Source organism: Ailuropoda melanoleuca, chromosome 9 (genome assembly GCF_002007445.2).
Source record: "Ailuropoda melanoleuca isolate Jingjing chromosome 9, ASM200744v2, whole genome shotgun sequence".
In the NCBI taxonomy this organism is placed as follows: Eukaryota; Metazoa; Chordata; class Mammalia; order Carnivora; family Ursidae; genus Ailuropoda; species Ailuropoda melanoleuca.
This window is the reverse complement of record NC_048226.1, coordinates 25686214-25701302: the sequence shown is the minus strand read 5'-3', so window position 1 is coordinate 25701302 and position 15089 is coordinate 25686214. Positions and strand designations below refer to the sequence as shown.

General features: G+C 35.7%; 1 protein-coding gene across 2 annotated transcripts in view; it reads right to left on the bottom strand.

Annotated features, from left to right (window-relative positions):
- Window positions 1-15089, bottom strand: part of GABRG3 (gamma-aminobutyric acid type A receptor subunit gamma3) — a 721008-nt gene that overhangs the window by 279860 nt on the left and 426059 nt on the right. The gene's annotated exons all lie outside the window — the stretch shown is intronic.

Sequence of the window (15089 nt, the reverse complement as noted above, 5' to 3'; positions counted from 1 at the left end):
CCGAAGGCAGACGCTTAACCGCTGTGCCACCCAGGCGCCCCAGAGTGGCATTATCCTGAATGAAGAATGACAGCCTCAAAAAGTTTGCATCCTCTATCATTCTACTTATATAACTAATTCCTGAAATGATAAAATCAATTATGGAGAACAGATTGATGGTTATGACTAGTTAGATTTGGGTAGAGGATACAAATATAAAAGGATAGAGAATTTCTTTTAAGCAATAAAACAGGCCTACATCCTGATTTTAGTGGAGGCTACACGATTTTATTCACATGATAAATTTTCACACACACACACACACATACAAAGTGAATTTAAAAACTGGTAAAATCCAAATAAGTTTGTCATTCAGTTAATATATCTTATCAATGTCAATTTCCTTGTCTGATCATACATACAATATTGGGAAATTCTGAGTAAAACATACACTGGTATTCTCTGTACTATTTCTCAAGTTTCTATGGGAAGGCAAAATTATTTATAAATCAGAAAAATTAAAAAGTAGAGAAACTACTGATATAAACATTAACATGGAAAATTTTTTAAACTGTCAAAATAAGTCAGATATACACATGCACACACAAGTGCACACTGTATAATTCCATTTTTCTGAAATCCAAGGAAAAACAAAAATAATCCACGGTAGCAGAATGTCTGTGAGAGGAGCTTGGTTAATCTTCCCCCCCCTAAAAAAAAGATAAAGTTGACATGGTTTTCAAAAATTATAATTTAAAGTCTCTAGATATTGGCTGAAGCACACAACGAGTCAAGAATAATTAATTAAAGAAAGCTATTGAACTGGATATAAACTGAAATCTATGTCATTTTTGCCATGGATTGCTTTTACCCCACTCAACTCCATGATATGTACGTTCTTCCCTGATAGTTGGGGCATCCCATGTGAGTACTGGCAGCTCTATTGCACTGTCAGAGAAGGCTTTTTTATTTGGAGCAGAGCATGGGAAAATCCTATCAAAAATAGAATATTTGTTTAAAAACAATAGAAATTTCAGTGGCAAACTATGAAGGTTAACATGGCTATGATATTAGTTGAAGAAAGTAGCAAAAAAGCAGACCAGCCAGAGATCTGACAGATCCAGAAAAAGAGAATGCCAAGAGAGCCCTGCTAATCTGTCACTTATCTTGAAGCACACAGCACACTGGAGAAAACCAGAGAAGTGCAAACCCTGAGATGAACGCTGAAGAGACTCATTAGGTCCTTTAGTTTAAAAAATCCAATGGCAAAGGGTGACAACATAATTCACTCAAGGGGTTTACACACAGCTAAAGTTGTGCTGATCTGCTTACAAAGCCAAATTTAAAAAGAAAACTAAAGAAAAACTTAAAAAGAAAAAAGAAAAGAAAAACAAACTCTTCTTGTGAGAGTAACAGATGCCACAAAATTAGTCCAGGCATACCAGTAAACAAATAAAAACTGCAATGGTAATAAATCTTGGGAATATCAGAATACAGAGCTGCTACATTATCTAATATGTCCAGTTTTTAATAAAGAAATATGAGAAGTTAAAGGAAACAGGAAAGTGTGACCCATGGATAGGAAAAAAAATCAATAGAAAATTTTTGAGGGGGTCCAGATGTTGGACAAGCAGACAAGAGCTACAAAAAAGATGAGTATGTCTGAGAACTAAAGGAAACTACTTTTCCAGTAAAGGAAAGTATGATGATGATGATGATTCACAGAATATAAAGTATCAATATGTAATGAAATTGTAAAAATGAACCAAATGAAAATTCTGAATTTGAAAGGGCAATAAATGAAACAAAAATTTCATAGTAAGAATCAATATCAGATTTGAACTGGTAGAGGAAAGAATGAACTTAAAGATAGTTCAATAAAGGGGTGCCTGGGTGGCTCAGTCGTTAAGCGTCTGCCTTCCTCCCTTGGCATGATCCCAGGGTCCTGGGATCGAGCCCCGCATCGGGCTCCCTGTTCCGCTGGGAGTCTGCTTCTTCCTCTCCCACTACTCCTGCTTGTGTTCCCTCTCTCACTGTCTCTCTCTCTGTCAAATAAATAAATAAAATCTTTAAAAAAATTAAAAAGGATAGTTCAATAAAGAATACTCTAAAAATACCAGAAAGAAAAAAAATGAAGAAAAATAAGAAGAGACTTAAAGACCTATGGGACATCATTTAGCACTCCAAAATACATGTAATGGTAGTGTCAGGAGAGTAGAGGAGCAATAGGAAATATATTTGATAAAAAAAAAAAAACAGTTGAAAACTTCTAAAATTTGGTGTAAATGTTGACATATATCTCCAATAAGCTTGACAAACTTCAAGTAGGATAAACACAAAGAGATCCACACTCAGATACAAGATAGCCAAATTGTTAAAAGTCAAAAACAAAAGTAATGTATAGTGAAAGAGATCATAATGATGTTGCTTTAGGGCTGTAAAGAATTTGTAAAGTGTTTCAAAATGCAAATTTTATTATTCAGATATGGTGAGGCAAACAGATCATGACAAGTCGTCATTGAAAAGATAGTTCCCAAGAGGAAAATGTATGCTATGTCATGGGGGACCACACAGAGAAGCACCAGGGTTGTCCAGGAATACAGAAGGGGCAAATCTGTGCACCAGAATATTTAATGTAGTTTTTATAGGAGGGAATAGACAAGGCAGAGTAAGCTGTCTAGGAATGGTTAGTTTGAGTAATTTCAGCAGACTGTGGAGCATAGAGACAGTCCCTAGTTGTCGGTACATGGCTCTGGAGTGATTAGGGCAGGAGGAGAAGGACACCAAGTGTAAGAGACCCTGCAGGAGACTGTTGGGGTAGGGGCTCTGAATTGGTTGGTTTTCTCTCAGGCAAGTTGTTTGCTATCCCTAGGAATTAGTTAACCCTGGGAGAGGCAGCCCTTTACAGTGTTGGCAAAGTCTCAACATGTCAAAGCATCAGAATAAAAAAGAAATACTTAGTACATTAAGGGGCAGAAGAATATCTTTGGGATAACAGAAATTTTCTATATCTTTTTGGATTGTGTTTACACAGATGTAGACAAGTGTCAAAATACATTAAAACCAAACATCTAAGATCTGTGCATTTTGTTGTACTTCAATCAAAATATCAATACAAATAAAATTAAGAAAATCAATCTGATATAGTAATATTAATAGTAATAGTAATATTAAAATTAACTGAAAAATTCCATATTGGAAAGTTACTATGAGGGTCAGATACCATGTACAGAAGGTTTCTAATGCAGAGTTTGGAACATTTTATGGGTTTTAAAAAATAGAGGAATTTTAATTACTTGTATTATCCACAAGACTTCTCTACTTCCCGCCTTTTGTACATTTATCATTAACATGAAACTCAGAATTATGTTGTCAATAGTTAGTCTGATTCTTGGTTTCCTCTCTTTTTCCTCCTTTGATCATTTGTTTCGTTTCTTAAATTCCACATACGAGCGGTATTTGCCTTTCCTAACTACTGAGAACAAACTGATGGTTACCAGAGAGGGGGTGGTGGACAATTGGTTAAATAGGTGATGGGGATTAAGGAGTGCACTTGTGTTAACACTGGGTGTCCTATGTAAGTGTTGAATTACTAAATTCTACACCCGAAACTAATACTACACTGTATGTTAATTAACTGGAATTTAATTTAAAAATTAAAAAAAAGAATTATGGTCATAATCTAAGGCACAGAACATTATTAAATCATTACTAAATCATGACCAAACATCAGGGCATTTTTATGATTCTCTATTCTCTAAATATTCATAATTAATCTAAAACATGAACTAAATTATTCTATCAATTGAATTGATCCACACACTTTTCCCAGATACTTGTGTGTGTATTTCACTTTTCACTTGCATTTGTTCTTAGTGATTTCCAAAAACCCTTTTATTAAAATGTCCTCTTTTACTTTTTCAGCCAGCAGGTGGGTTTGTGATATCATGGCTGGAATCATCTTATTTAATGCAATACCCAATTCTCATTTCCTAGGCTTCTGTTAGATTTCAAGGTTCTTCTGAAAATCATTCTTGGTGACACTTGATTTGCATTTAATCAAGAGAAGAGACGGATTCTGGAAGCCTGACCCATCTTCTGTTCCCCTTGCGATGATTCACTTTGTCCGGGGTGTTTGCTATTGCTGAAATTACTTGACCTCAGGTGTTGCACTTTAGACATACAGTAACCATTGAGTATAATATAAATATAGCATTGAACTTTTATGTTTGCATTTCTGTTGAGCAAAATTAAACCTGGTTTATCTGTTGAACAAATTGCAATTAATTAAGATAAAAATAGCAGAAGAAACCTACTATGTAAAGTCTGTTATGCGGTCCTTAAATATTGCTCATTCTTAAAGAAAATTTGCAGAATAATCAATAAATATATCAATCATTTGGCCTCAATCAATTTTCCATTGCTGAATTTACCACTGCACTTGGTGACATTATACAAATAAAACATGGAACTCTGTAATTATCGTATACTCTATTTTATAAAATTACTTTACTTTTAAGCTCATAAGCGCTCGTTAAAATTATTTTTGGGATGCCTGGGTGGCTCAGTTGGTTATGTCTGCCTTCAGCTCAGGTCATGATCCCAGGGTCCTGGGATCTTGCATCAAGCTCCTTGCTCAGTGGGGAGCCGGCTTCTCCCTCTGCCTGCCACTCCTCCTGCTTGTGCGCTCCCTCTCTCTCTCTCTCTCTCTCTCTCTCTCTCTCTCTCTCTCTCGGTTTGTCTCAGTCTGTGTATGGTTTGCCTTAGGAACTTTACACTTGTTTTTGCATCTGCCTTTAATGCACTTGTCACTTAATCAACATAGCTGGCATTGCCTTACTTGAAAGACCCCCTTTCCAGCATTTCTATATACTTTACCTTAGTTTTATCCATATATCTTACCTCCATATGGCATATTGCATATTCCACATATTTGCTTACTCATTTTATTCTACTATAGAATATGGAATGAACATGCCAAGAAGATAGGCATTTTTGCCTATTGTGCATACTAATGTATTTCCAGCTCCTGGTAGAGTACCTAACACATAGCAGGTATTCAATAAACATGCAGTGAATGAAGTATGGAAATTCAGCAAAATATCAACTAACTGTTGCTTGATTTTTAATGTGGTTTTACAAATGCAACACTAGTTTTGATAGAGAATATGGAAACATAATAACTACATTACATCTTCAATTAATTATGTTCTAAAATAATAAATTCCTCTAGATATTCTTGTAATTGGGGCATGGGAAAGCAAGAAAGCAGGCTGACATAGGTGGAAAGCTCATAAATAAATCACACTTCCAACTATTCAACACAACCCTGAATCCTAAAAGTCATCTCAGCCTCCCTTTATATCATTCTCCATATCCAGACATATCATTGAGGGGGAGAATGGCCACCAGCCTGGATCTTATGCATAAGAGAGTATCAGGAGAAACAAAGGAGGAGGACTTCCTTTCTCCTTTATTTTTTGGTCCAGGATGCCAGGAATTTGGAAGTCATCACTCTAAATATCACAAGGGAAAAAAAAAACTGAATAAACTGAAAATAAACAACTCCTCTTAGATCTATTAAAGAACTGTGGTCACAGGGAAAACCATTGCTCCCCAAATTGGAGACAGACTAGTAAATACAAAGACTTGTAACTTGCTGAAGCAGAACTGCAGAAGCAGAAACTTCCATGGGAACCAGTATTAGTACAGAAAATTGAACTGTAACTGACAAGTTGTCAGAGACTCACTGTGGACAAATCTGGAGAATTAAAAACTCTAGGGAGTCCAGTCTTCAGAGGACTCTCACATTTTTATGAGTTTTGCCCCCAGGAGGCCCACCAGGTTTTCCCAGTGAAGAGCAGAGGAACACTTTCTTATGATTCCAGCAGGAGAAGGGGGGGGGGGATAGCCATTTTGAAATATACATACAGCAATCTGTTCTTAATAAGGCCTACTGTCAAGGAAACTGTTTTACCAGCAAAAAAAAAAAAAATGAGTAAAATAGGGTTTTACCAGAACCTACCTAACCTTGGGGAAGAGAAAACCTACCTCAAGCTCCCATTAGCTTTCTTGTCTCATCTGAGTGGGAAGAACAACAGAGAAGCATTTGCAAAGATCACAGCCCAGGAAAAGAGGAACACTAAGAGACTGAGGCTTAATAGTAGAACTATGGAATATTTTCCTCCCCTGACACCTTACTACCACATTAGTAGGCTCCTGTATTATAACAGGGGCATACAACTGAAAGAACTACATACCACAGACCTCATGTGAGAAGATGTCTCTAAGGAAATCTAAAGACAACATAGAGACCAAAGCAAGGAAATCAGGAAATTAGGCTCTGACACGTACAGCTAGAGCCAAGAATAAACACAACATAACTTCTAGCTAGGTAAGTGCAAAACCTCATATTAAAGTTTTATTTACCTCAATTCCTTTTACAAATACAGTAAGTCTGGCTTTCAGCAAAAAAATCGCAAGGCATCCTAAAAGACAAAGAATACAGTTTAAAGAGATGAAACAAATTTCAAAACCAGACTCAAATATGGCAGAAATTTTGGAATTATCATGCCAGAAATTTAAAACAATTGTGATTAATATGCTAAAGGATCTAATGGAAAAAGTGGACACCATGCAGGAATAGATGGGCAATGTAAACAGAAAGCTGAAAATTCTGAGATCAAAAGAGATAGGCATTTCCAAGATACAGAAATTTTTCAGTGCAAAATAAAGAAGAGGGGAAGAAAATCAGAGTGTGCAGCAGCTGGACTTGATATAGTGCACGGGGTCCATACACTAGAATACCTTAAGTGATGCTTGTACAGACTGCTGGTTCCTTGAGTAAACTTAGAGAAGCTTCTTACATGAAAACTGATTATATGTCAAGGGGTCAATATAAAAAATATATAACGAACTTATACAACTCAACACCCAAAAAGAGTCAGATTAAAAAATGGGCAGAGAACCTGAATAACATTTTTCCAAAGCAGACATCCAGAGGGGGCCAACAGACACATGAAAAGGTGTTGAACATCACAAATCTTCAAGGAAATACAAATCAAAACCATAACTAGATATCACCTTACCCCTGTCAGAATGGCTAGAATCAAAAAGACAAAAGATAGTCCGTGCTGGTGAGGATGCAACAAAAGAGGAAACCTTGTGCTCTGCTGGTGGGAATGCAAACTGGTGCAGCCACTGTGGAAAACAGTGGGGCAGTTCCTCAAAAAATTAAAAATAAAACTACCATATGATCCAGTAATTCCACTCCTGGGTACTTACCCAAAGAAAAAAAAAACATTAATTTGAAAAAATATCAGCACTCCTACATTTATTGCAGCATTATTTAAAGGAGCCAAGATACAGAAGCAGCCTAAGTGTCCACTGATAGTCAATTGGATAAGGAAGATGTAGTAATATTTACATAATGGAATATTACTCAGCCATAAAAAGGAATGATATCTTCTCATTTGTGACAATATGGATGGATGAGGAAGGTATCATAGTAAGTGAAATAAGTCAAACTTAGAAAGACAAATACCACCAGATTGCACCATATGTGGAATCTAAAAAACAAAACAAATGAAAAAACAAACAAAAAGCAGGATCAGATTTAAAAATACAGAGAACAAACTGATGGTTGCCAGAGGGAAGGGGGTGGGGAGATTGGCACAATAAGTTTCCAGTTATGAAATGAATAAGTCATAGTAACAAAAAACATAATAGCATAGAGAATATAGTCAATGGTATTGCAATAGCATTGCAGGGTGACAGATGGTAGCTAGCTATACTTGTGGTGAAGTGGCATAATGCATAGAAAAGTTGAGTCACTATGTTGTACACCTGAAACAAACGTAATTATATGCACATTTTTAAAAATTATTTAAAAAAGGAGATTTGTTAAAAAAAATCACAATAAAGCTAACATTAGATAATAAAAGAAAATGCTAAAAATAAAAAAAATACTAACAGAAATAAGGAATGTCTTTAATGGACTCATAAATAGACTGGACACAATCAAGAAAACAATTAGTGCTCTTGAAGGCATGTCAATATAAACTTCCAAAACAGAAATGCAAAGAGAAAAGAAAAGAATGAAAGGACTGAAGAGAATATCCAAGAACCATGGGACAATTACAAAAATGTAGCATATATACAATGAGAAAACCAGAGGAAAAGAAGAAAAGAAAAGAAAGGAGCAAAAGAAATATTTGAAAAAGTATTTCTTATATTCCATAAATGAATCATGGAACATTGCATCAAGAACTGGGGATGTACTGTATGGTGACTAACATAACAAAATAAATATTAGTTTTTTTAAAAAAGAGATTAGCCATATAACATTTATAGCAAAATAATTTTATGTTTTAACTGAGTAAAAAGATATGCTCACTATTAAAAAAGAAAAAAAAGATTAAAAAAGAAAAAGCATTAACTGAGAATTTTCCAAAATTAATGATAAACATCAAACCACAGATCTAGGAATTTTGGAGAATACTAAGTGGATAAGTCCAAAAATCTATAGCTGTGTATCATATGCAAACTGCAGAAAATTAAAAAAAAAAAGAACATCTTGAAAGAAGCCAGGTATATGTGTGAGGGAACCCCTTATTTACAGAAGAGCAAGAACAAGAATTACATTGTATTTCTTTTCATAAATCTTGGAAGCAAGAAAACAATGGAGGTAGCTATTTAAAGTGTTGAAAGAAGAAAACCTAGATTAATATATCCAGAAAAATTATTCTTCAAACGTGGAGAACAATAAAGCCTTTCTCATATGAACAACAATTGAGGGAATGTGTTGCCAGTATTAAAAGAAATTCTTCATAAAGAGGGCAAATTATATAGGTTAGAAACTCAGATCTACATAAATCAAGGAAGAACATTAGGGAAAGGAGGTAAAAAAAAGTATTTTACTTCAGTTATTCTTAATTGATCCAACAGATAACAGTTTGTTCAAAATAATAACAGTAATCAGTTTGGTGATTATAACTTATAGCTAAAGGAAATGAATGAGAACAAAATTACAAAGGATGAAGGAAGTGAGAGAATTAGGAATGCTCTGTTATAAGGTACTTGCAATAGCTGTGAAGTAATACAGTGTTACTTGAAAGTGTTACTTGACTTTGTTGTAAATGTATATGGTAAACTCGAGCAATCACTGAAAAAGGCAAAAAAAAAAGTAGAATCAGTATGTTGAGGGGAGAAAATGGAATCATACAAATTGCTCAGTTAAGACCATGAAAAGCAGAAAAAAGAGTGGGAACAAAGGAGACATGACCTTTGGCTTTGGCAGACTGGGAAGTGCTAGTTCTTCAGGCTCATCCTACTTCTTCTGACTAGGAAAGGGGGGGTCTTTAGAAGCAGAGACAGCAAAGAACAGACACATGCACATAAATGCACATACACGCACAGGGACACAAACGACACTTTTCTAATACATCTGTGGATGGCATTCATTAAAGATCTACTTCATCCAATTTTCTTTCTTTGCATCCTATAACCCCTTCTCCCATCTGTTCACAATTAGCTTGGCTTCTTCACAGACCAATTCCAGAAAACAAGAGATTTTTATGATCTCATCTTAGTTTTCCAGTGAGATGGCACTCCTTTCGTAAAATAAGTGAAATTGCTGCCTTAGCTTAACCATTAGCACTCTGACCATTTACCATGACTTCAATAAATCAATGATAAAGTCATTACACAAATGAGCTACAGAGCCAAAACATGGATCAGAAGTAACCATGCTTTAAACATGCATGACATATTAGGTCACATACCTAACTGCAAGACTATGATGTTACAGAATCCATACCTAAATCATACAGTGAAAATAAAAATGTCCTCACCTACCCCGGTAATATTTACTTCACTAGTAAGGTGTATTCTCACTGGGTAGCTTTGTTCTTGCCAAATACCTAACTGTCTATTAGTCACTGTTGGTTACTTCTGATAGATATCAAAGTTCTCATGTCTGACAGATGGTCCAACAAAACTGGCCAAATAGCTACTCCATATTTGTGCTTCAAGTAGCCCATTCAAGGAACCAAGGAGGGAATAAGTACTTTGGGGAATGTTCCTAAGGGAGAGATTGTTGGTTGTTTAAAAAGAAGCAGAACACCAGAAAATTTCCCTACTTCATAACGTGTGCACGGAGCCTATGCTAACTTCATGATGTCAGATAAAACAGTTTTTTGTTTGTTTGCTTGTTTTTAGGAGGAAATAGCACATGTGGTACAAAGGTTACCACTCACCAACTGACAATTTTGAGGCAAGTTACTCAATTGGCTGTAAGGTTAGAGGGTGAATTAAATTGTTTCCATGGTCCCTTTTCTAACTTCTTGCACCTGTTAATATTATATGGTCATTTAATTGCTATCTGAAGTTTCCACACCTTATTCTAGCACAAAAATCTTAAAAAAATGATTTCAGAACTGGATAAAAGCCAACTAAAATTTGGTTGAATGAAGCATGAAAAACCAATACTAGTTACTGTTTCAAAGACTCCACAGATAAGCTTTACAAAGAGCCATGTTCAACCAAGGCACTTTTAATGATATATCCATGTGGAAGGTGTTGGCCCCCTGTGGCATTCAGAGCTCCAATATGGGTGTCCTAAAGCAGCACCTGCAACTCTGCTTGAAGGCTTCCTTCCACTACAAGTGATAGAACCTTAGCCAATGATAAATGCAGCTGGAGGATAAGCCCCCAGCTTCCATACCCCTAGCAGAGACAGTCCTGAGGTATGTTCTAGTCCAGGAGACCACAGCCTGCTCTATGCATACCTTTTATTGGCTACCAGTTTTTCCTGAGGTCTCCTCCCAAATATACAGCTTGCAGGCAGTGCTTGCTACAGGTTCTGCTTCTGGGAAAACCCACCCTGAGCCAATAAAAATGCACAGACCATACAACTAGGTTGTATGGGTTAAGTATTTGTTTATGAGTAAAAGGAACAAACTTGAAAACAGACAAAATATTAAATGGATTCTTAAATTTTAAATTGCAATTATATTAATAAAACATTCTAGGATATATCAGTTTGAACTCTTTTTTGGCAAAAATAACTTCAATGCCATTTATGAAATCTAAAGAAGCCTTGAGCATCCCCTCTGAGAATAGAAAATAAATAACAAAAATAAATATGAAAATATTAGTAGCACATTAATATTACATTGGGACTGCAGCTAGTACATGATGGTGTTTCAGAGAAAACCTAAAATTAGCTGATGTGACCAGGAGAGGGGTCTAATGAAGATTCTCTATTACTGAGTGTTAATTATCTTTTAAGTGTTTATGAGTAAAACTACCCATGCTTTAATCATAAATTTGTAGGAAAGAAAAATTATTTTTCTGTAATATTGAGGGTTAACAAAAATAAACACCAAGGGGCGCCTGGGTGGCACAGCGGTTAAGCGTTTGCCTTCGGCTCAGGGCGTGATCCCAGCGTTATGGGATCGAGCCCCACATCAGGCTCCTCCGCTATGAGCCTGCTTCTTCCTCTCCCACTCCCCCTGCTTGTGTTCCCTCTCTCGCTGGCTGTCTCTATCTCTGTCGAATAAATAAATAAAAAATCTTAAAAAAAAAATAAACACCAAAAGTAAATGCTAGGAGCTGGAAAAATTCATATTTTTCAATTAAATTTTAATATGAATTGCAACTAATATAGTTAAATATTACTAATACTGATTCATAGCATTCTAGAGTTGTGAGAGCCCTTTTAGTGAACACGGTTAAGACCACTGATTAAAAGCCCTAGTCCTAATGAAGCCACTGGTTAACTTGTAGACCGCTGCCCAGTAGTGATGCAAATCATTTCTGTCTGGTAGAAACCCTAAACACTAAGGGTTATTTTCCTGAAGAGATTTAATGATTCTATATCTAACATGGCAATCTTTCTACCATTTTTAAAAATCATATGTCCTACAAATACCTCATTCTTCAAATGCTCATTTAGCCATTTGGCATCTTATTGATTTCCTCATTTATTAATGAATTTATTAAAATATTTGACACATGTTCATTTTATATTTTTAAAGTCATCTTTCTAGCTTTTTGAAAATTATGCTTCAGCAGCATATAGTTTGAATTCTTCGTTTTGTAGGCAATGACACTTAGAAAGATTTGCAAATTCCCAATCAAGAATTTGAGGGTACTAAGGAGGCACTTGTTATGATGAGCACTGGATATTATATGTAAGTGAGGAATCACCAAATTCTACTCCTGAAACCAATATTACACCTTCTGTTAACTAACTAGAATTTAAATAAAAATATGAAAAAAAATTGAAAAAGTTAAAGGAAAGAAAGAATTTGAACCCCTGTATTCTATATCCCAGACTGGGCCCTTGCTAGAATGGCTCATCTTTCTCTTACTGTATTTTATTTTATTTTTTAAGATTTTATTCATTTATTTGACAGAGAGAGAGAGGGAGCACAAGCAGGCAGAGCAGCAAGCAGAGAGAGGGCGAGCAAGAGAGAGAACCGAGCTCCCTGCTGAGCAGTGAGCCGGAGCTCATGGGGCTCCATCCCAGAATCCTGAGATCATGACCTGGGCTGAAGGCAGATACTTAACTGACTGAGTCACCCAGGCACCCCATCTCCTACTGTATTTTACTTGACATCTTTATGTCCTGTCACTTATACAGGTACTGTTAGGTATAGGTTAAACGCTAGCATTTTGTAAGTGGAGAAAATTGAACACAGATGGGATAATATCTTGTTTGAGGCCACAAATGAGGCCACAAACCTAGTTATCAGATCACCACAGTATGGCTGATGCCCACAAGAAGCTGTCAGTTACAGTTAAGGACCATTCAAGGTACAATGGCCTGGGACCTGGGGAGAGGTCTGGATACAGTGAGTGCTGCTGGGGCTTGAAGGCGGGCAGTCAGGTGTGGAGACACAGTGAAGGATTCAAAGGGGAAGCTGGTTTTGAGCTGGACCATTTAAACAGGCTCAGTGATGGTAATTTTTTATATTTAGTGGTGGACTTAAGTCCTAAGAAGTAGACTAACGTAAGGAACTTGTTCTTAAGAATAATAAGTTTGGTTGTTAATCAAACTAGGTTTTAATAATAAAAATGAGAAAAAACCCATAAAAATATCATCAGAAAATCAGCCCCTAAGATTCTGATATTATTTTACCTAAAAAGCTAAAGATTCTGATATTACTTTAAGATTCTGATATTACTTTAGCTAAAAAGTATCCTAAAATAAGATTCAAGCCTAATAACAATGACATATATTCTATTAAGTGTGGACAGACATAAGCTTGAAGCTGAGTTAATATTTGAATATTATTTTGTGCAATACTTTAGGTTTTTATTAACTTAATAAAATACAAATATATTCTGAGTCAATTAAAACAATTAAAACGGAGTGGTGTATGCTTAAAAGCCATTGCAATGCTGTTTACTAAGACTTTTTTGCTGTTAAAAAAAAAGATCCGGTTTTCTTTGCTCTTAAGCAACCAAAATGAATTAACATTATTAAACTGCATGTTCCTATCACTTTTATGCTCTTATTTTAGGATATCAATATAATATTTTGAGAACTTTAGTATTATTTGCTTTTTATAAAATATACTCAAGTAAAATATTAATATTTGTGGATGACAAATTCATTGTAATGAGCTTTATTGCAACTGAGATTTAGGGAAATAGTTCATGTCTTTGTAACTCTTTTTCTTTTTCCTCACACATGCACAGGTTTGTTGGATATAAACAAAAGAGTTAAAATCCAGAGAAACAGGGGCGCCTGGTTGGCGCAGTCGTTAAGCATCTGCCTTCAGCTCAGGGCATGATCCCAGCATTCCAGAATCGAGTCCCACATCAGGCTCCTCCGCTAGGAGCCTGCTTCTTCCTCTCCCACTCCCCGTGCTTGTGTTCCCTCTCTCACTGGCTGTTTCTATCTCTGTCAAATAAATAAATAAATAAAATCTTAAAAAAAAAAATCCAGAGAAACAGGGGCACCTGGGTGGCTCAGTAGTTAAGCGTCTGCCTTCAGCTCAGGGCTTGATCCTGGCGTTTTGGGATCGAGCCCCAAGTCAGGCTCCTCTGCTGGGAGCCTGCTTCTTCCTCTCCCACTCCCCCTGCTTGTGTCCCCTCTCTCGCTGGCGGTCTCTCTCTCTGTCAAATAAATAAATAAAATCTTTAAAAAAAAAAAAAGTCCAGAGAAACAAGCTGTGTTTCAGCTTTCTTCTGGCACCCAATCATTAACAATTTTGGAAATCATTTAATATTAAATGTAAACGGTACTCTTGTATTGTGATTTGTGTTATTAGCTATCACCAACATAATTGCCACAAACTACAAGAATAGATACACATTTACGTTATATTATATCGTATTATATTAATAATATGTATGTTTATAATATAACATATATATATATATTAATAAAAGGGTCAGCTTTCCTTCTAACAGAGTAGATTCCTTTTTCTAAATCATCTTTCTTTTGTAGAAAACTATCAGGGCTTTCTTCAATAAATTTAGTTTCATCTTCCTACATAAGCTAAAAGAGATTAGTGTTTAATTCACAATTGGAAATTGCAGAATATTTGTAAAACATTCCAAAAATATTATTTGAGGGAAAAGGGAGGCAGGGAAATGTTAATGTATTCTATCATTAGAATGGTTAATCATTAATCTAGCCTTTAGGCAAACACATTCAAAGTATATGATCTAATATAGTATATCTTTTCTCACAAAATATTCTAATTCTTTTAGGAGTTTCAGACAATGGAACTTAGTGCACTCGCCATAAAAGCTGGCTAATGTAGGGTGATCACATAATTGCAGAAATAAGTGAGGGCACCTGTGTCACTTTAAAACTCAACATCAGACACAACTACTTGTATGTTTGTTTTTTTCTCAGTATCTTGACCTGGTGATTGAGAAAGAACACAGGAGAGCAGTGAATATCGCAGCTGTGCAGTGCAGAACCAGCACATTTGTCAGTGTTAATAATGTGCACATGGATCTGCACCCGTTTTTAGCCACTGTTGGAATAACAACTAATATCTTTATAGTAGCTACTGGTAGCATCTCCATGCATGAGAAACACAGATACTTGTTATATTAAATATATCAGGAGAATGTGCCAGACTGCC